General features: G+C 43.0%; 1 pseudogene across 1 annotated transcript in view; it reads left to right on the top strand.

Moving 5' to 3' along the window:
• LOC311150521 (low-density lipoprotein receptor-like) overlaps positions 1 to 21,958 on the top strand; it is a 96,644-nt pseudogene extending 74,686 nt beyond the window's left edge. The window contains exons 11-16 of the transcript in view: positions 1,943 to 2,082; positions 11,792 to 11,933; positions 15,324 to 15,476; positions 17,039 to 17,356; positions 19,971 to 20,039; positions 21,612 to 21,958. The product of the transcript in view is annotated as a low-density lipoprotein receptor-like (transcript). The remainder of the gene's footprint in view (positions 1 to 1,942; positions 2,083 to 11,791; positions 11,934 to 15,323; positions 15,477 to 17,038; positions 17,357 to 19,970; positions 20,040 to 21,611) is intronic.
• The last annotated feature ends 745 nt before the right edge of the window (positions 21,959 to 22,703 follow it).

Below are 22,703 nucleotides of genomic sequence, written 5' to 3'. Positions count from 1 at the left end.
AATCCTTCTAGCGGAGTGGTAGAAAAAGTTCAGCTCTGCTCTACTTTATGCAAATTTAAATCGAAGCGTTGGAGCGAAGCGTTGTCAAGAGGAGGCGCCGCGTTAGATATACCCTGATGAAAGCATTTGCTGAAATGCTTTGGTTTTAACAATAAAATATGTATTGTTCAAGCAAGCTTAAAAATATGTTTTCCTCTATATCTGTGCGCCTCTCTAGAACTCTAGAACCGCTGGGCCTTGAGGGACACCCTTTCAAGCTAAAGAGCAGTCATTCTGACTGCAACATTCTAACAGTGTAATTAATACATTTCATATATGCTATCGCTAAAATAATCATTTGGCTGTGTTTATGGAGGCCTTGAGTAACATTAGAATACTATTATTATTATTTTATAACACAGTAGCATTTTCATTATGTTATATAGGCTATATGTAAAACATAAAAATTGTGTTCAATCAATTTTATTAATGGAGTGCCTTTATGAAACAGAAAGCATATGTGTTGGTACACGGTAACAGCTTCTTTTTATAACGACAACCACCAAGACGTGCGGTCAAATGATGAAAACATCAGTAGCCTGAACATCATTATGCCACGTGGCCTTGATAAATAGTGAAAATCAGCACAAAAGCAATAATAGCATTATAATGAATGTGTCGATATGACAGTAGTCAAAAATAGTCCATTATTGACAGCTCCTGCTTAAATTGTGTGTGTCTTGGCATCAGTTGGATTTCATTTAGCGGTTATCCCTTGTCCTAACAGTTGACACAAATCTTCGTAACTTTCACTTGCTTGACACTTTGACATACCTTTGTTTGGTTGTAGTGCGTAATAGTTGTATCTTTATTGTGTCCCCATGGTTGTGTAGTACGACGGCTGTGTAGGTGCCTTATTTTGCGCAGACGGAGGAAGCTCCCATCTCACTTTGTTCATGGTGTCGACTAGGCTTGTTTTCTTTGCAGTACTTGTTCGCCAATGACTGTGAAGTGATGAAATTGTCCATGGTGACATTTCTCCCCTTGCCAACGGAAGGTTCTACAAGCCTCATCACCACATTCTCCGACACTTGCTCACCTTCTGCCCGATGTGGATATTTTCCCAGATATTGAAAGCCGTTCAGCATGTACAATTACGCATGCTCTCACTGTGTAGCCTACTCCAAGTAGGCCAGAGTAGATTGATAAGACTGCTTGGATTTGGTGGACTGATATAGGGTACATACCATTTGGAGGTTATGATTAGAATCGATCAATACAATAGAATGGCCCTCTGTTCTTCATTCACAATTGGTGATTACATAATTATGCATTGTTCGTTCCCCTCGCTCATCAACTCACCCATTCTCCCCCTTTCGCCCATCATACTTTACTTAATTTATTTAATCTGTTGTTATATGGGTTAAAATTAGTTCTGGTATAGTTTAGGTTTAGTATCGAGGCAATTATCAGGGTGATTATCAGCTGGGGAGAAGGAGCGGAGCAGGCCCTACTGTCGGGAAAAGGAGGGTCAACGGGGGAAAACCATTCAAATAATGACATGCCCTCCTAAAACGGGTTATAACTCCAGTTCTGTTTGTGATATTAAGATACTAACAATGGCAATGTGTTATATAGACTTATTTAGAAAAAGTCAAGGACGGAGTGGAGCATGACTTAAAAAATGTATGAGCAGTCAGAATAACTGCTTTAGCTGTTCTAATGATAATACATTCCATTTGTAAAGTACTTTTCCTTCGTTTCTTGCTTTGTTTTGTTTTGGTTTTCACTAGTTTTATTACATTGTGAACTTAGACTTTTACAGTTGATAACTCTTCTCCTTGGAGTTGAAACTTCTTGATATAACCCCAATTGATCGTTTGACAAAATATTTGAGTGAGCCGTGTTTGCGGCGCTGTATGTCTGCCCAAGTGGCCATCTAATACCTGTGTGTGTGCATCAGATGTAGCCAACAGGCGTCTGTACTGGGTAGACTCCAAGCTGCACCTCGTCTCCAGCGTGGACCTGAACGGGGCTCACCGTCGGACACACCAGTCCTCCTCAGAAAGACTGGGACACCCCTACGCACTGGCCGTGTTTGAGGTGAGAGAGAGTGTGTGTTTACAGCATGTGTGTGTGTGTTTTGCTGGGCTGCTCTGCTCTATGGGGAACGTCTTGCGAGTGAAGGGTTGAGCGAGTAGAGGGAAGCATTAGGTGTCTGTGGACACGCTTTTAATGAGCTGAATAAAGGCTGATGAGAAGTCAGAGAGACAGAGAGGGAGGGAGGAAAGGAGAAGAGAGAGGGGGAGGGGCAGAGAAAGAGAGAGGGGGAGGGGCAGAGAGAGAGAACTTTATTCTGGAAAAATTAATTAATTCAAAAAGTCTATATGGGTTAAGATGGGAAATGAAGGCCTGGCAAGTCTCTATTAAATTCTATGCTTTCAGTTAGGGTTGCGTATTACGGTAACTTTCCCAAAATTCCCAGGTTTCCCGGTTAGAAAATTACTGGAATCAGGAAGGAAAGAGCAGGAAATCCAGAATCCTACAACCAGGATTTCTGGAAAACCTGAGAATTTTGGTAAAGTTACCAGTTATATACATTTCTATACTATGAGGTTGGAATAAAACGGTGAAATTGTAAACATTTTGATAATGCCCTTTTAGTGTAAAAGCTGTTTGAAAAGACCGCCTGAAATTTCAGCCTGTTTTGGTGGGATGGAGCTTTGGCCTGCGTGGTGAATTTGTTAATAAACCAATAAGAAAGAATGTTCCAAAACTCTCTGTCAATAACAGCTAGTTTTCCCCTCCCCACTCAGACCACTCCCATATAGTCCTAGCTAAATTATTTCTTGAGAAATTGAGCTTTGCTAAGAAGCTATTTTTGTTTCTTTTTTACCATTTTAATTGAAAATAATCACAATAAGGCACTTAATTCTTACCCAGGAAGGGTTTGATATTGAGATAAAAACATCTGCATTGGACTTTGAAGCAATCTATGGACAATGCATGACAACAATCCAATGCTTTTGTTTTGTTTATCTGGGCCACTGTTTCAAATGCTAACTTCTTTGCATTTGTTGCACAAAGTCAATGGTCCTATATGGTCCTATATTAGCATTTTCACGCGTCATGTCCAAATCTGCTAATATACTGTAGGGACCATGTCCTCCTAATTCAATATCTAGACAACATTTTTTTTTATGTCTTTCAAATATAATTGGTTTCCAACTTGACTGTCCACATTACCTTCCTGAGACAGAAACTCCAGAAGTTAAGACAGCCATTAAGTAATTAATGGCATTAAACAGACGGAGCTATCATTACACAGACGGAGCTATCATCTGGACTGCTATCTCCTCCTAAACAAATATCAAAACATGTTTGATTTTTTTTTACTGGTAGTTTGTTCCCTGCTTGACTGTCCTTATTGACCTCTGGAGACTAGGGACCCCAGAAGGAAAGACATTGAAGTCACTGAAGGACGGTGCTATCATAAGCTGGGTACTGCTGTGTCACGCAGCGCTTAATTTCTGTGTTTAGTCTCCCCACTGCTGTGTTTGTTTTGTCTTCCCCTCTGGGATGGCAGACTGTGCGGAATAAACAGAGGAGTTACTGGAGAGGAGAGGGATCTGAGAGCTGCCCAGAGCTCTGTTGTTGTTAGTGATACACACAGTGCAGGCAGGGCCACAACATTGGCACACAGATGCAAGTGCGTGGGCACACACACACACTCACACACACTGCAGGCAGGGCCACAACACTGGCACACACAAACATATTGATGTACACACACATACAGATTATTGCACGTACACACAGATGCTCGCATGCACACACACACACACACACACACACACACACACACACACACACACACACACACACACACACACTGCAGGCACAGCTATGACACACTGGCATCCCCCCAGATTAAAGTTTTACTGCTGGCCCTAGTCGTATCGCACACAGACAGGCTGGCAGCTGGGTAACGGGTGGGCCAGAGGGAAGTGTCTGTCTGTGTGATGTGTGTGAGCTTATGCATACGTGTGTGGTACATTTGCTTGCTCCCAAGTAGCGCTGTGGCGGTCATGAAACTTTGGAATGTCTACATCTGGGATCATCAACTAAATTCAGCCGCGAGACGATTTTTTCCTTAGCGGATGGTCAGACTGCAAATTGACCGTAAGAAGCCCATACAGATATAATATTTGACTAAAACATAATAATTTCATACCTTGCATATACGATCACATATATACTGAACAAAAATATAAACTCAACATGTAAAGTGTTGGTCCCATGTTTCATGAGCTGATATAAAAAATTCCAGAAATGTTCCATATTCACAAAAAGCTTATTTCTCTCAAATTTTGTGCACAGGTTTGTTTACATCCTTGTTAGTGAGCATTTATCCTTTGCCAAGATAAACCAGCCACCTGACAGGTGTGGCATATCAAGAAGCTGATTAAACAGCATGATCATTACACAGGTGCACCTTGTGCTGGAGGCAATAAAAGGCCACTAAAATGTGCAGTTTGTCACACAACACAAAGCCACAGATGTCTCAAGTTTTGAGGGAACGTGCAATTGGCATGCTGACTGTAGGAAATCCCACCAAAGTTGTTGCCAGAGAATTGTATGTTCATTTCTCTACCATAAGCTGCCTCCAACGTCGCTTTAGAGAATTTGGCAGTACGTCCAAACGGCCTCACAACCACAGACCACATGTAACCACGCCAGCCCAGGACCTTCACATCCAGCTTCTTCACCTGCGGGATCGTCTGAGACCAGCCACCCGGACAGCTGATGAAACTAAGGAGTATTTCTGTCTGTAATAAAGCCCTTTTGTGGGGAAAAACTCATTCTGATTGGCTGGACCTAGCTCCCCCATGACTGCACCCCTGCCCAGTCATGTGACATCCAGAGATTAGGGTCTAATGAATTTATTTCAATTGATTGATTTCCTTATATGAACTGTAATTTCTTTCATTCTGTGGTGGACGCTAGGCTTGGGCGATACACCGTTCATACGTATACCGGGGTATTTCGAAATACCGACAGTATGATTTCCAATGCCGTTTAAAGAAAAATAACTGTAACTCAGTAAAATCGTTGAAATTGTTGCATGCCACGTTTATATTTTTGTTCAGTATATCTCTCTATTATGTGTGGGAATACCTTGGAACAGATTTCCAAAATTAGAATCACTTGGAGCTGATATGCTGGGTTTTTTATAGTCTTTTATGTCCCACAATTAAAAATAAAGAACATTATTAAATAAAATCCTGCGGGCCGCCAGTTGAGGAACCATTTAAAGAAGTGTAATAAATCATTTTAATAAACACCATCACAATAATAAAGCCATCACAATAAATCCATTATTTATTTTAGGCAGATCTTAAGAAACATTATGATATGAAGAAAATATATTTCAGAAGAGCAGAATAGCATATTCTGGACTAGGTGTTACTGATCTGGCTATATGCCATGCCACTGGCATAGACTAGGCTGTAGGCTAGTTCATTTAGCAGACAAGATTGGCTTATAACTCCCATGCCATTATTTTATAGTAAGAAGAATACAATTGAATATAGCTGAATAAAATAGAAAGGATATTTTTCCCCAAAGGATTTCTGAGCGCACATTGTGCAGCAGTTATGTGTTGAGTGGTTATAAAAAGTGATAATTTGAAACAGATCCTATATGCTTAATATATAGTTATTTGGCTACTTTAGTTGATACATACCTTAGAATGTATTTTAAATCAAAACATATATACAGTGGGGAGAACAAGTATTTGATACACTGACGATTTTGCAGGTTTTCCTACTTACAAAGCATGTAGAGGTCTGTAATTTTTATCATAGGTACACTTCAACTGTGAGAGACAGAATCTAATACAAAAATCCAGAAAATCACATTGTATGATTTTTAAGTAATTAATTTGCATTTAATTGCATGACATAAGTATTTGATACATCAGAAAAGCAGAACTTAATATTTGGTACAGAAACCTTTGTTTGCAATTACAGAGATCATACGTTTCCTGTAGGTCTTGACCAGGTTTGCACACACTGCAGCAGGGATTTTGGCCCACTCCTCCATACAGACCTTCTCCAGATCCTTCAGGTTTCGGGGCTGTCGCTGGGCAATATGGACTTTCAGCTCCCTCCAAAGAAATGGGTTCAGGTCTGGAGACTGGCTAGGCCACTCCAGGACCTTGAGATGCTTCTTACGGAGCCACTCCTTAGTTGCCCTGGCTGTGTGTTTCGGGTCGTTGTCATGCTGGAAGACCCAGCCACGACCCATCTTCAATGCTCTTACTGAGGGAAGGAGGTTGTTGGCCCCTTCCATCCTCCCCTCAATACGGTGCAGTCGTCCTGTCCCCTTTGCAGAAAAGCATCCCCAAAGAATGATTTTTCCACCTCCATGCTTCACGGTTGGGATGGTGTTCTTGGGGTTGTACTCACCCTTCTTCTTCCTCCAAACACGGCGAGTGGAGTTTAGACCAAAAAGCTCTATTTTTGTCTCATCAGACCACATGACCTTCTCCCATTCCTCCTCTGGATCATCCAGATGGTCATTGGCAAACTTCAGACGGGCCTGGACATGCGCTGGCTTGAGCAGGGGGACCTTGCGTGCGCTGCAGGATTTTAATCCATGACGGCGTAGTGTGTTACTAATGGTTTTCTTTGAGACTGTGGTCCCAGCTCTCTTCAGGTCATTGACCAGGTCCTGCCGTGTAGTTCTGGGCTGATCCCTCACCTTCCTCATGATCATTGATGCCCCACGAGGTGAGATCTTGCATGGAGCCCCAGACCAAGGGTGATTGACCGTCATCTTGAACTTCTTCCATTTTCTAATAATTGCGCCAACAGTTGTTGCCTTCTCACCAAGCTGCTTGCCTATTGTCCTGTAGCCCATCCCAGCCTTGTGCAGGTCTACAATTTTATCCCTGATGTCCTTACACAGCTCTCTGGTCTTGGCCATTGTGGAGAGGTTGGAGTCTGTTTGATTGAGTGTGTGGACAGGTGTCTTTTATACAGGTAACAAGTTCAAACAGGTGCAGTTAATACAGGTAATGAGTGGAGAACAGGAGGGCTTCTTAAAGAAAAACTAACAGGTCTGTGAGAGCCGGAATTCTTACTGGTTGGTAGGTGATCAAATACTTATGTCATGCAATAAAATGCAAATTAATTACTTAAAAATCATACAAGACCTCTACATGCTTTGTAAGTAGAAAAACCTGCAAAATCTGCAGTGTATCAAATACTTGTTCTCCCCACTGTACAGTGGGGAAAAAAGTATTAAGTCAGCCACCAATTGTGCAAGTTCTCCCACTTAAAAAGATGAGATAGGCCTGTAATTTTCATCATAGGTACACGTCAACTATGACAGACAAATTGAGGAAAAAAATTCCTGAAAATCACATTGTAGGATTTTTAATGAATTTATTTGCAAATTATGGTGGAAAATAAGTATTTGGTCACCTACAAACAAGCAAGATTTCTGGCTCTCACAGACCAGTAACTTCTTCTTTAAGAGGCTCCTCTGTCCTCCACTCGTTACCTGTATTAATGGCACCTGTTTGAACTTGTTATCGGTATAAAAGACACCTGTCCACAACCTCAAACAGTCACACTCCAAACTCCACTATGGCCAAGACCAAAGAGCTGTCAAAGGACACCAGAAACAAAATTGTAGACCTGCACCAGGCTGGGAAGACTGAATCTGCAATAGGTAAGCAGCTTGGTTTGCAGAAATCAACTGTGGGAGCAATTATTAGGAAATGGAAGACATACAAGACCACTGATAATCTCCCTCGATCTGGGGCTCCACGCAAGATCTCACCCCGTGGGGTCAAAATGATCACAAGAGCGGTGAGCAAAAATCCAAGAACCACACGGGGGGACCTAGTGAATGACCTGCAGAGAGCTGGGACCAAAGTAACAAAGCCTACCATCAGTAACACACTACGCCGCCAGGGACTAAAATCCTGCAGTGCCAGACGTGTCCCCCTGCTTAAGCCAGTACATGTCCAGGCCCGTCTGAAGTTTGCTAGAGTGCATTTGGATGATCCAGAAACCAAAATATAACTTTTTGGTAAAAACTCAACTCGTTGTGTTTGGAGGACAAAGAATGCTGAGTTACATCCATAGAACACCATACCTACTGTGAAGCATGGGGGTGGAAACATCATGCTTTGGGGCTGTTTTTCTGCAAAGGGACCAGGACGACTGATCTGTGTAAAGGAAAGAATGAATGGGGTCATGTATCGTGAGATTTTGAGTGAAAACCTCCTTCCATCAGCAAGGGCATTGAAGATGAAACGTGGCTGGGTCTTTCAGCATGACAATGATCCCAAACACACTCCCCGGGCAACGAAGGAGTGGCTTCGTAAGAAGCATTTCAAGGTCCTGGAGTGGCCTAGCCAGTCTCCAGATCTCAACCCCATAGAAAATCTTTGGAGGGAGTTGAAAGTCTGTGTTGCCCAGCGACAGCCCCAAAACATCACTGCTCTAGAGGAGATCTGCATGAAGGAATGGGCCAAAATACCAGCAACAGTGTGTGAAAACCTTGTGAAGACTTACAGAAAACGTTTGACCTGTGTCATTGCCAACAAAGGGTATATAACAAAGTATTGAGAAACTTTTGTTATTGACCAAATACTTATTTTCCACCATAATTTGCAAATAAATTCATAAAAAATCCTACAATGTGATTTTCTGGATTTTTTTTTCTCATTTTGTCTTTCATAGTTGACGTGTACCTATGATGAAAATTACAGGCCTCTCTCATCTTTTTAAGTGGGAGAACTTGCACAATTGGTGGCTGACTAAATACTTTTTTCCCCCACTGTATAACATTTTTGACATGCGTTTTTCTGGATTTTTTTGTTGTTATTCTGTCTCTCACTGTTCAAATAAACCTACCATTAAAATTATAGACTGATCATTTCTTTGTCAGTGGGCAAACGTACAAAATCAGCAGGGGATCAAATACATTTTTCCCTCACTGTATCAGACTATTCTCAATTGAATCTTGTATTTACATACACTACCAGTCAAAAGTTTTAGAACACCTACTCATTCAAGGGTTTTTCTTTATTTTTACAATTTTCTACATTGTATAATAATAATGAAGTGGGAGAACTTGCACAAGCTGTCATCAAGACAAAGGGTGGCTATTTGAAGAATCTCAAATATAAAATATATTTTGATTTGTTTAACCCTTTTTTGGTTACTACATGATTCCATATGTGTTATTGCATAGTTTTGATGTCTTCACTATTATTCTATAATGTAGAAAATAGTAAAAATAAAGAAAAACCCTTGAATGGGTAGGCGTTCTAAAATCTTTGACCGGTAGTGTATACAAAATAATATGTGTGAAATTTGTTTAGATTTACAATGGGCCATTATCAAACGGGACATGTAATCCATATGTCCTTGAATAGCAAATGGAGGTACAGCAATGTGCTAATATGACAAAATGAGAAATAAATATAGTAGCCTAGCAATATAGCTGGGATCCTCCTCTTTTGAATAGAGGCAATCACAACTATTTTTTTCGCACACGATTGGATATAGAAATGTCTGGGCTTATATGGAAACATATTTCATTCTACGCATTGACCAGCTATTTGAGGAACTGGCTCTGGCTGCGCGACAGGGGGTGATACCCTGTTCCTGGAGAGCTACGCTCCTGAAGGTTTTCGCTCCAACCTCAGATGTTACCAACCTGATTCAACTGATCAACCAGCTAATTATTATCCTCGCATCCCAAATTCATCCAAATGGCTGCCATTGTGTTTGGCTTTGAGTTTGAAACAAGATCCACGACGGGACCTCTAACTCCCTTCATTTATCCCCATCATTCAGATTACACAAATTCAATCGTGTTTGATTTGATTTTCGAAGCCATTTGCATTGATGTCAGAGTGATTAGAGGGTAAAAAAAGAGTGCAGAGTATCAGGCCATTTGCGACTCGAGGGCCGTTAGCAAATCAGGCTATTAACGGCCAACAGCGCCATTCATTTACAGAGCGCAGTGTTGGAGTAGTTACCGTGACTCAACAGTCACGTGGAATTTGACTGCAGTCATGACTCGTGACCACCGATGTGGCGGTAACATAATGACCGTTACAGCCCTACTCCCAAGTGTGTGTCAGTTTCATCTCTCAGTGGGACTGTCACAGCCTGTTTAGCCAATGTGGTAATGACATATACCCCGCTGCCTTATTCCACTGTGGTAATGACATATACCCCGCTGCCTTATTCCACTGTGGTAATGACATTTACCCCGTTGCCTTATTCCACTGTGGTAATGACATTTACCCCGCTGCCTTATTCCACTGTGGTAATGACATTTACCCCGCTGCCTTATTCCACTGTGGTAATGACATTTACCCCGCTGCCTTATTCCACTGTGGTAATGACATTTACCCTGCTGCCTTATTCCACTGTGGTAATGACATTTACCCCGCTGCCTTATTCCACTGTGGTAAGGACATATACCCCGCTGCCTTATTCCACTGTGGTAATGACATTTACCCTGCTGCCTTATTCCACTGTGGTAATGACATTTACCCCGCTGCCTTATTCCACTGTGGTAATGACATTTACCCTGCTGCCTTATTCCACTGTGGTAATGACATTTACCCTGCTGCCTTATTCCACTGTGGTAATGACATTTACCCCGCTGCCTTATTCCACTGTGGTAATGACATTTACCCTGCTGCCTTATTCCACTGTGGGAATGACATTTACCCTGCTGCCTTATTCCACTGTGGTAAGGACATATACCCCGCTGCCTTATTCCACTGTGGGAATGACATTTACCCTGCTGCCTTATTCCACTGTGGTAAGGACATTTACCCTGCTGCCTTATTCCACTGTGGTAATGACATTTACCCTGCTGCCTTATTCCACTGTGGGAATGACATTTACCCTGCTGCCTTATTCCACTGTGGTAAGGACATATACCCCGCTGCCTTATTCCACTGTGCAAATTCCTGAAGAGACTCCTAACTCTCCGCTCCTAACACTGTTGGTGGATTGGAACGCTTTTTACAGTACAATTGCATCTACAGTAGAGCTCTACTTTTAAAGGTTAATATGTGCAAATCCTCTAATGCATTGGTACAGTAAGTAGGTAAAAGGAAAAATATGTTCTCATTGAAAGCTGGTACAAATGTAAGACCGATAAGAAAAATCTACTGCAGGAGGTAGTTTAAAAATACATGATTTATTGTCCATTTTGTGAGAAGGGGACATGTATTTCTACTCTAACTGACCTTGTTTGACAATGTTAGCTTTTTGTAAAACATGCTCCACTTTAGTTTTATTGAGTGGATTGTAACACACACACACGCACATGCACACACACTCTCACACACATCCCCCCTGTACACACACACACACACTTCTGTATCACAGGATGTGCCGTCTCGCCGCCGCACTCTAATGGGGATTAAACCCATGGTTTCCACAGCAACCGTGGAACGATGCCAGCTCTCCTCCGCACAACATTTTTCGAAGGCTGATAACGTTAGGGTTACGTTCCGGTAAACAGACAGGATATAATAAACTAAACAACCACAAGGTGAAGTCTGGTTGCAGTCAGAGTTTGTTTACCTCCCAATGGAGGAGCAGTGGATTGGGATGCTCACCAAAACAGTAGCAACGATGAGATCTTTGCAAGGATTGCTGCATAATATCGCTTGAGAATTCATTGTCTGTCTGTCGTTCTGTCTAACAATCAAATGAATTTATACAACCTTTACTATCTCCATCGCTCTTCCCCCTGTCAGGACCGTATCTACTGGACAGACAGGGAAAGGGAGGCGGTGTACAGCGCTAACAGGCTAACCGGCCAGGACGTCAGCACACTGGCCGAGCACCTCAACGACCCCCACGACATAGTGGTCTTCCACCCACTGCGACAGCCCCAAGGTGTGGGGGTGAGGGTTGGGGGGGTCTGTATGTCTGCATATCTGTGTGTGTTTGAGAGAGCAAGTAAGAGAACTAAAAATAACTTGTTTTCTCTGTCGGTGTCCCTAGTGTGTGTGTTGTAATACTTGTTTGTTCACTTACGTGTGTGTGTGTGTGTGAGAGAGAGCGAGAGAGAGAGAGAGAGAGAGAGAGAGAGAGAGAGAGAGAATTAGGCCGATACCCGCTAATTATCAAAATCCAGAAAAGAGCCGTTAAATTCTATAACCACTTAAAAGGACGCGATTCCCAAACCTTCCGTAACAAAGCCATCACCTACAGAGAGATTAACTTGGAGAAGAGTCCCCTAAGTAAGCTGGTCCTGGGGCTCTGTTCACAAACACAAACAAACCCCACAGAGCCTCAGGACAACAACACAATTAGACCCAATTGAATCATGAGAAAACAAAAAGAGAATTACTTGACACATTGGAAAGAATTAACAAAAAAACAGAGCAAACTAGAATGCTATTTGGCCCTAAACAGAGAGTACACAGTGACATAATACCTGACCACTGTGACTGACCCAAACTTAAGGAAAGCTTTGACTATGTACATACTCAGTGAGCATAGCCTTGCTATTGAGAAAGGCCGCCGTAGGCAGACCTGGCTCTCAAGAGAAGACATGCTATGTGCACACTGCCCACAAAATGAGGTGGAAACTGAGCTGCACTTCCGAACCTCCTGCCAAATGTATGACCATATTAGAGACACATATTTCCCTCAGATTACAGAGATCCACAAATAATTTGAAAACAAATTTTGATAAACTCCCTTATCTACTGGGTGAGAGAGAGAGAGAGAGAGAGAGAGAGAGAGAGAGAGAGAGAGAGAGATGTCATCGTCTCTGGTTGTTTATCTGTGTCCCTAGTGTGTGTGTTATGCAATGCTTCCTGTACACATATCCCTATGACTGTACACATGTCCTTACCTGAGTTCCCAAGGTGTGAGTCATTCTTCCTCTGAGACACACACACACACAACACCAGCAGGTAGCCTAGCGGTTGGGCCAGTAACCGAAAGGTTGCTGGTTCGAATCCCTGAGCCGACTCTGCCGATGTGCCCTTGAGCAAGACACTTAACCCTAATTGCTCCTGTAAGTCGCTCTGGATAAGAGCGTCTGCTAAATGACTAATATGTAATGTAACACACAAACTACGCTAGTTCCACCTGGTCTTCACAGATTGATCCCTGGTCTCATGTAACAGACCCATCACATTATTAAGTTTAGAAGCTAGTAGTTACAAAGATCAAAGTGCCATGTGTCTCTGTGTGTGTGTATCTAACGGTGCAGTTACACCAGAAACAACTATGTACAGTTGAAGTAGGAAGTTTACATACACTTAGGTTGGAGTCATTAAAACTCGTTTTTCAACCACTCCATACATTTCTTGTTAACAAACTATAGTTTTGGCAAGTCAGTTAGGACATCTACTTTGTGCATGACACAAGTCATTTTTCCAACAATTGTTTACAGACAGATTATTTCACTTGTAATTCACTGTATCACAATTCCAGTGGGTCAGAAGTTTACATACACTAAGTTGACTGTGCATTTAATTTGCTTGGAAAATTCCAGAAAATGATGTCATGGCTTTAGAAGCTTCTGATAGTCAATTGGAGGTGTACCTGTGGATGTATTTCAAGGCTTACCTTCAAACTCAGTGCCTCTTTGCTTGACATCATGGGAAAATCAAAAGAAATCAGCCAAGTCCTCAGAAAAGAAATTGTAGACCACCACAAGTCTGGTTCATCCTTGGGAGCAATTTCCAAATGCCTGAAGGTACCACGTTCATCTGTACAAACAATAGTACGCAAGTATAAACACCATGGGACCACACAGTCGTCATACCGCTCAGGAAGGAGAAGCATTCTGTCTCCTAGAGATGAACGCACTTTGGTGCGAAAAGTGCAAATCAATCCCAGAACAACAGCAAATGACCTTGTGAAGATGCTGGAGGAAACAGGTACAAAATTATCTATATCCACAGTAAAACGAGTCATATATCGACATAACCTGAAAGGCCGCTCAGCAAGGAAGAAGCCACTGCTCCAAAACCGCCATTAAAAAGCCAGACTACGGTTTGTAACTGCACGTGGGGACAAAGATCTTACTTTTTGGAAATGTCCTCTGGTCTGATGAAACAAAAATAGAACTGTTTGGCCATAATGACCATCGTTATTGTTTGGAGGAAAAAGGGGTTGCTTGCAAGCCGAAGAACACCATCCCAACCGTGAAGCACGGGGGTGGCAGCATCATGCTGTGGGGGTGCTTTGCTGCAGGAGGGACTGGTGCACTTCGCAAAATAGATGGCATCATGAGGAAGGAAAATGATGTGGATATAATGAGCAACATCTCAAGACATCAGTCAGGAAGTTAAAGCTTGGTCGCAAATGGGTCTTCCAAATGGACAATGACCCCAAGCATACTTCCAAAGTTGTGGCAAAATGGCTTAAGGACAACAAAGTCAAGGTATTGGAGTGGCCATCACAAAGCCCTGACCTCATTCCTATAGAAAATGTGTGGGGAGACCTGAAAAGGCGTGTGCGAGCAAGGAGGCCTACAAACCTGACTCAGTTACACCAGCTCTGTCAGGAGGAATGGGCCAAAATTAATCCAACTTATTGTGGGAAGCTTGTGGAAGGCTACCCGAAATGTTTGACCCAAGTTAAACAATTTAAAGGCAATGCTACCAAATACTAATTGAGTGTATGTAAACTTCTTACCCACTGGGAATGTGATGAAAGAAATAAAAGCTGAAAGAAATAAATTCTCTCTACTATTATTCTGACATTTCACATTCTTAAAATAAAGTGGTGATCCTAACTGACCTAAGACAGGGAACGTTTACTAGGATTAAATGTCAGGAATTGTGAAAAACTGAGTTTAAATGTATTTGGATAAGGTGTATGTAAACTTCCGACTTCAACTGTAGTTTCATGTTTTTATTATATGAATAGGTGAACAGTTCGCAACAATGTGCACCACAATCAAATGTATTTTATAAATCCCTTTTTACATCAGCAGCCAGCTTAAAACCCCAAAGAGCAAGTAATGCGCAGGCCGACTAGCAAGGAATTACTCAGATTTCCCCTGGCACGTAGGCTAACAACCAATCTAACATGGTGTCAAAGTTAGCTAGCGCGACTCTCCTTTCCCCAATGGGTTTGAGTCTCTGACTGTGTGTCTCTTTGGCTGCGTTTACACAGGCAGCCCAATGCTGATCTTTTTGGACCAATCAGATCAGCTCTTTTGCCAATAATTGGGCAAAATATCAGATTTGAGTGCCTGTGTAAACGCAGCCTTTTGTATTTCTGTCTCTGACTGTGTGTTTCTCTATTTCCCTCTCTTAGGCCCAGACAGCTGTAACTTGGGCAGTGAGGCCAACGGTGGCTGTGAGTACCTGTGTCTCAAAGCCCCCCAGATCACAGAGCACTCCCCCAAGTACACCTGCGCCTGCCCAACAGGACAGGACCTGGGGCCAGACATGCGGGGCTGTGTGCCAGGTGAGAGTGTGTGTCGGTGGGCTGTTAGTGGAGGGAGAACTAGGGGACCAATCACAGACCAATCACAGGCCGGCAGACTACGAGGAGGCTCGCTCCCTCATGCATGCTCTTTGCAAGTGTCTCTCAGGCGGGATGAAAACAACTACATCGACCATGATCCTTTGCTAGTTACGGCCATTTTCTCTGTGATCCATTCAGCCCCATACAGCAATATGGCGCGCTTCAAATTCGAATACACTATATACAAAAGTATGTGGACACCCCTTCAAGTTAGTGGATTTGGCTATTTCAGCTACACCCGTTGCTGACAGGTGTATACAATTGAGTAAACAGCCATACAATCTCCATAGACAAACATTGACTTTCAAAGGATGCCACTTTTCCAATAAGTTTGTTCGTAAAATTTCTGCCCTGCACGATCTGCTCCAGTCAACTGTAAGTGCTGTAATTTGAAGTAAAAACGTCTAGGAACAACAACGGCTCAGCCGCGAAGTGGTAGGCCACACAAGCTCACAGAACAGGACCGGCGAGTACTGAAGCGCATAGTGCATAAAAATCGTCTGTCCTCGGTTGCAGCACTCACTACCGAGTTCCAAACTGCCTCTGGAAGCAACGTCAGCACAATAACTGTTTGTCGGGAGCTTCATGAAATGGGTTTCCATGGCCGAGCAGCCGCACACAAGCCTAAGATCACCATGCGCAATGCCAAACGTAGGCTGGAGTGGTGTAAAGCTCGCCGCCATTGGACTCTGTAGTAGTGGAATCGCGTTCTCTGGAGTGATGAATGACGCTTCACCATCTGGCGGTCCGACTGACAAATTTGGGTTTGGCGATGCCAGGAGATCGCTACCTGCCCTAATGCATAGTGCCAACTGTAAAGTTTGGTGGAGGAGGAATAATGGTCTGGGGCTGTTTTTCATGGTTTGGCCTAGGCCCCTTAGTTCCAGTGAAGGGAAATTTTAACGCTACAGCATACAATGACATTCTAGACAATTCTGTGCTTCCAACTTTGTGGCAACAGTTTGGGGAAGGTCCTTTCTTGTTTCAGCATGACAATGCCCCATGCACAAAGCGTGGTCTATACAGAAATGGTTTGTCGAGATCGGTGTGGAAGAACTTGACTGGCCTGCACAGAGCCCTGACTTCAACTCCATCGAACACCTTTGGTATGAATTGGAATGCCGACTGCGAGCCTAATTTCCCAACATCAGTGCCCGACCTCTTGTGGCTGAATGAAAGCAAGTCCCCACAGCAATGTTCCAACATCTAGTGGAAAGCCTTCTCAGAAGAGTGGAGGCTGTTATAGCAGCAAAGGGGGGACCAACTCTATATTAATGCCCATGATTTTGGAATGAGATGTTGGATGAGCAGGTGTCCACATACTTTTGGTCATGTAGTGTACTAAAGGCACCATTGGGAGTTTTCCATAGTTCAGGTTTGGATTGAGTAAAACTATATTATGATAATCTTACAGTTCTAATCTTCTAAAACAGATACATATAGTTGATATTGCATACATTAAATGATGTATTGTAACTAATTGTATATCCCTGTTCATTTAGCAAATGAGACTATTACCAAACCGTCGCCATTCCCCACCGGCTCTGTAGCCATCATCACGGCAAGTGTCAAGGAGGACAAAGAGGACTCCCATTCCACTTCTGGGATGTCCCAGGCGGATGCCGGGGTCCGCCACCTCACCCCCGCCCCCTCCAGCACCCCAGAGCCTCCCCTCACTGCCAAACCTGGGGCAGAGGTGAAGGAGAAAGAGGGCCGGCGTTTGGATCCCACTGCTGCCACCAAAATCTTCACTACCTCCACCACAGTAGGGTCTGGGGACACGAATGTCATCAAGGAGGACAGCAACCTCTCTCACCACTGTAAGTCTGTGGGACATGCAAAACGGCGCAATGGTGTGCTTTAGGACCATGCGGCCTCCGAGTGGTCGGGTAGGCTGTTTAGAGAGTTTATCCGACCAAAAAAAGTATATATATATATAGGTCCCCCCCCCCCCCCCCCCCACTTCTAAAACTAAAGTTGCGCCTCTGGGAACATGTCTGTCTATGTCTGTGTGTGTACCAGATATGTGTCTGTGTATACTATGTTTAATTGACATTAATTTGTAGTAATTACCTACAGTTCTTGAGCAAGATAGAAAGATTGCTTTACCTGGTGGGCATGATCATAAAATATTTCAGAAACCAGCTCTTTCTAGCCCTGTTGAAGTTCTAGCCCTCCTGTCAGATTTGGAACTAGTTAGGACAGTGAGGGAGAGGGGGACATTATTTGAAGTAATTACAGTACCTACAGCCATTAGCGTGGAAGAGTGATTTTCAGCAGTTTACAGAGATAAAATGATCAGTTCACCTGAATTTTACATGATCATATTTCAGAAACCATCTATTCCCTATATACACTACGCCCATGGCGCACTATATAGGGTGCCATTTTGGACACAGCCAGAGAGTGTCATCTGATAAAGCGTAGCCTAGTCGACCACCTCTTTGTCTCCTGCCGAGTCACCCACCACTTTACAATTTGAGCTGGAGGCAGCATGCATTTTTAAAACATACTTAATTGTTTGAAACCTGAATGTTTCATTTCATATTATGTCTTACCTTGCTTCAAAGTAGCCTATAGCCAAAATCCGACCATGGAAACATGGAGGCAATTATTTTATTAAGATTTAATTGGCGGCGCGTGAGTTTCAAGCTCCGGGAAGCTTACAATTATCCTACCATTTCTACCGATCTGCATGCCAGTTATGATTTTCATATGCATATTTTCATTCTCAAAATCATTGTCTCGTGGTGAATTGTAAAAATCTGAATTTAAATGATACAAATCTAAAACTAAATATTTAACTAATGCGAGATCTCCAGCCTCATTGATACATTGGTTGCTAAAGAAATGAGCGCATGGAACTCATAGCCTATAGGCCAAAGCACCAGTAGGCCTATAACCTCCATTGCTCTTTCACACCGAGGATTGGTGACTATCGAGGGGGAGATTGTTGGGAAGATTTTTCAATAGTCTACTGTGGGGAACTATAGTTTTAATATATTATCATTCGCAATGGATGTTATAAAAACAGACTTTGTTGACTTAGAAGCTCAGCTTATTAGTGGGGGACGTGGTGAATTAAGAGATTCAGAAATCCGACATCCCCAAATGGGCACTTTCCTACATTTCCTCACAGCAGGCCAGGTACCTCTATTCCGCTCAGGCTCCCTCAACATTATCAGGCAGAGAAACCAGACACATGCTCATTGCTCACATGGTAAATAATGGTTATGAAATGAACCAAAACTTGTTTCTCACAAGTGTAGCAAGTGTAGCAGGTTGTGAACTCTGACTGTAATTAATACATGCAGTAACAGAAATGAATGTAACCAAATGACGGGGGTTAACAGTACATTTACTACTGGTGACAGGTGTAATGGGGAATTGATTAAAAAAACGAAACATTCAAAGGGCAAACAATTCACACAATGAAACAATGAATGTGTAAGAATTGGCGGGAGACAGCTGAGCCATTCTGGAGAGAGACCCGCCTATATCTTCGCAACACACCCCTCCCCTTCTTCTTGTCTCAACATTTTAAATTATACTCAATACACATTATCTTCACATATATTTTAGATACTTTTCACTGACAGCCGCAACTTAATAATCAGCTAGGCCTATTGCCACGCGCGCTGCCCAAATTTGCGGGCTTCCCAAATAAGCATAGGCCTACGAGCTTGTGATTTTGAAACAATCCACAGCAAAGAAGCTAACGATCCTTGAATCCTCTGTGGCTAAGTCATGCTTTCTAGTGAAGTATTTTTGATTATTTCTTCATTTCTGTATAGACATGAATAATTATACAATTTTGACAAATGTACTACTCTGTTACCATTTCTCTCCTGTTCTATTGGTTTTCATATCAACTTACTTTCATTGTCCAGAAGCCAAAGGTACAATTCTAGTCATATTAGCAGCCCATCCTAGTTGTTGCATCTTTAGATGACCCTCTTTCTAAGTTTCTAACAGAGATTATCATCTTTGTCACATATGGCACTGCTCTCATCAGAATGGTTTATTCCTGCGAATTGCATTTTGGCAAATGACTTTATTTGCTGCTTCATTACAGGAGTTGCATGTTCTGTTAAGATGAATTACCATAATCTAAATGTGATTTCTGAGCATCGTGGGTGGACACCCTAATGGGTTATGCACCCAATGCATATGGGTCCGGTAGATTTCTCAAATGGCCGGTAAATTAAAATCTTGTCTGGTGCCACATTTTCCTAACGGAAACCCTGTTCCAAACGCAAACACACGCTAATAGCAGGGCTAACATCTCTCTCTCTCTCTCCCACTTGTATTTTCTTCTCTGACACTCCTCTGTCTTTCTCTCTCTCCCTCTCTCCTATGTCCCTCTCTTTCTCACTCTCTCTCTCTCCTATGTCCCTCTCTCTTTCTCTTGCCTCCATGTCTCCTCCACTGTAGCTGGAAGTGAGCATTTTATCCTGGGTGAGAACCTGACAGTGGCAGTTCTGGGAGTAGTCATCCCTATAGGTAAGTACATGTCCTCTCTCTATACCCCACAGGAGCTGCTTCTCCTGTCTGACTGGCTAAATTTAGTCTACTCCCTACTAGGCCTGGGTTCAAATAGTATGGGGGGTCCATTAAGCCAGGTAAGCTCAATCATGCACAGTAGTAGTTACAAAGTAGTTACAATTATTTCAAATAGTATTTGAACCCAAGCTTGCTATATTTAATCTATTGTCTACACTATCCACTGATCCTGGTTCAGTTTGGACCAGAGGGGCCATGCCTAGAGACATGACCACTTAGAAACCATTGTGTGTCTCTGACTTTACATTCTGCCACTGCATATCCATTCATTTATTGTCTGTGTTGGGTACGTTCCAACCAAAACAACCATACTTTCATGGTGGCAGGCGGGTTTGTTTGGATATATTATTGCAGGCAGTCAGAAAACACCCATTACAAATGGAATATAACTGACTGTACATGGATTTGTCCAATAAGAAACGCTCATTTTCATTTTACGCTGCAAAACGTTTTACATTGCTTGCCGTAATGAACGCAACCCTATGCTACTCTCCTTTTTTGGGGTGTTTTATCATAATTAATGTGGAGCTGAGGTTTTACATGCAGGGCACTGAGGGTATATTGAAGGCATATGGGCAATGCCAGTCTCTCCTGCCCTTCTATTGACCAGGGTGATGGGCACACAGGTCAGCAAGGAATTAGCCAATCAGCCCAAATAACCCAGCAATGTTTGGTCTGCCCCCCTTCACCTGGCAATGCCTTTCATCTGCATAAAGTGACACAGACAGGACAGGATATACCCTTATACTGTAATAAAGTCGCAAGCATAAGTAATGGTATTATGATGATATGGCAGGTTTTACTCAGGGATAGAGAGAAAGTCCGTAAATCACTCTGGACTAAAGATAATCTGCAACTCCTTTTCGAATCCAGCTCTCATATAAGTGTATTTCATCTAACCTGCGAACTGTAGTAAAACTCAGTATAAATATTATATAGAAATAGCTAATGAAGTAATGTTAGCTTCCAGATACACTTCTCTCTCAATACTTAAATGTACTAGTAAAATATACAACACTTAAAGAAGTAAATCCTCAGTTTTATGAGCTTGCTGGAAGCGTGCTGGACAGTTGTGGTTCCTCAAACCGTACTTCACTGCCCAAAAGTCCAAATACCCACAGTTTTTCATGAAGACTGCCTCAAGCTCAGTTTTGCCAAGATCTCTCAGAAATGGCCCATCTGGCTTGGCTTGGGGTCATGGGTACACATACCCTAGTTGCCTCCAGAAGTTCTGCGACAACCATTTGGCTACCTGCCTACAAACCTTGTTATGAGATTATTCCGATGATGTTAATGTCAATTGATCCACCAAGCCTAGCACAGAAATCCCCAACACAAGGCCAGTTCACTCCGTCCCCTCCCGCTCTGTCCACCCGCATGTCTTGATTTGCTATACTTCAGCTCTGTGCCTGTCATTTCACGATGCTCATGGTCCGACAACATTAACACTCCCCCATCTTCCCCGTGTCCCCACATCCCTTCCTCCTGCCACTGTGTGTTAAACGCATGCAGTTCCTATCGTTGCCACAGTGGTCTTCGGCCTGCTCTGCACCGGCGTCTACCTGGTTTGGCGGAACTATCGCGTAAACTCCACCAAGAGTATGAACTTCGACAACCCCGTTTACCGCAAGACCACTGGCGAGGGCGAAGAGGACGAGATTCACATCGGACGGACGGACGGTGGCATAAGCGGCCACCATGGGCATCAGCCGTACCCAGTTGGAGTGGGGTGTGGCGTAGTCGGCGGGGGCGGAAATACATGCCCACAGTTTATTGCGCTGCCTCTGGGTGGCAGTATGCCCGACCCGGGGACTCACTGGTACACGGAGCAGCCAATGCTGTCCACTACGGCTAAGTGAGGTGGGCAAAGTGGGAGGATGGAGACTAGACTAAATGGCTGCTCAGGGGGTTAATTTTCAAGATGGCCGCTGCTCAGGCACACACACACACACACACACACACACACACACACACACACACACACACACACACAGTACCAAGGTCAAGGGTCACTCACTGACCTGAGTCTGTTCAAGGGATGGACATATGATATGTTATCATCACATCCAGCCATTCGGGACCATGCTGTGCCAATTCATCACACAAACTTGACAGTTTGACACTTTCTAAGGTTTATTTATGTTATGTCAGAGTTGGGGTTGGTTCGGTTTCAATTCCTGTCAATTCAGTTCTTGAATTCTCTACGAATCAATTGAATTTAGATACATTTCGTCACTGGACTTGAGTTGAAACTGAGTCGACACCAATTCTGGATGCTTTTCATCCACCTTTGATCAATTACAGCAGGATTGAGCTGTGCTATCTGTCTCATGTTTAAGGACGAGAGGAGTTCCAAAAGATTCCTTTTGCCCTTGACGTTATAAATTTAGGCTCTCCATTTTATATCCCTGGTGGATCCTCGTTCTCTGGCTTTTTAGGAGGAGGTTTAAAATGAGGGCAGCACCTTAGTTGGTTGATGGGACAATCTGTATAGTTTTAAGATATTAATTCAACACGTTTTATCGTTCACCTCACGATTACTAAAGATGTCATAGTGTTTCGTTATTCTGGTCAGGGCTTTTGTCTTGGAGTGGAGTGAAAGGT

This window comes from Coregonus lavaretus (assembly GCF_964263955.1).
Source record: "Coregonus lavaretus genome assembly, chromosome: 23".
Classification (NCBI taxonomy): domain Eukaryota; kingdom Metazoa; phylum Chordata; class Actinopteri; order Salmoniformes; family Salmonidae; genus Coregonus; species Coregonus lavaretus.
Note: the sequence above shows the minus strand (reverse complement) of the source record. Positions and strands in the feature narration are given on the sequence as shown.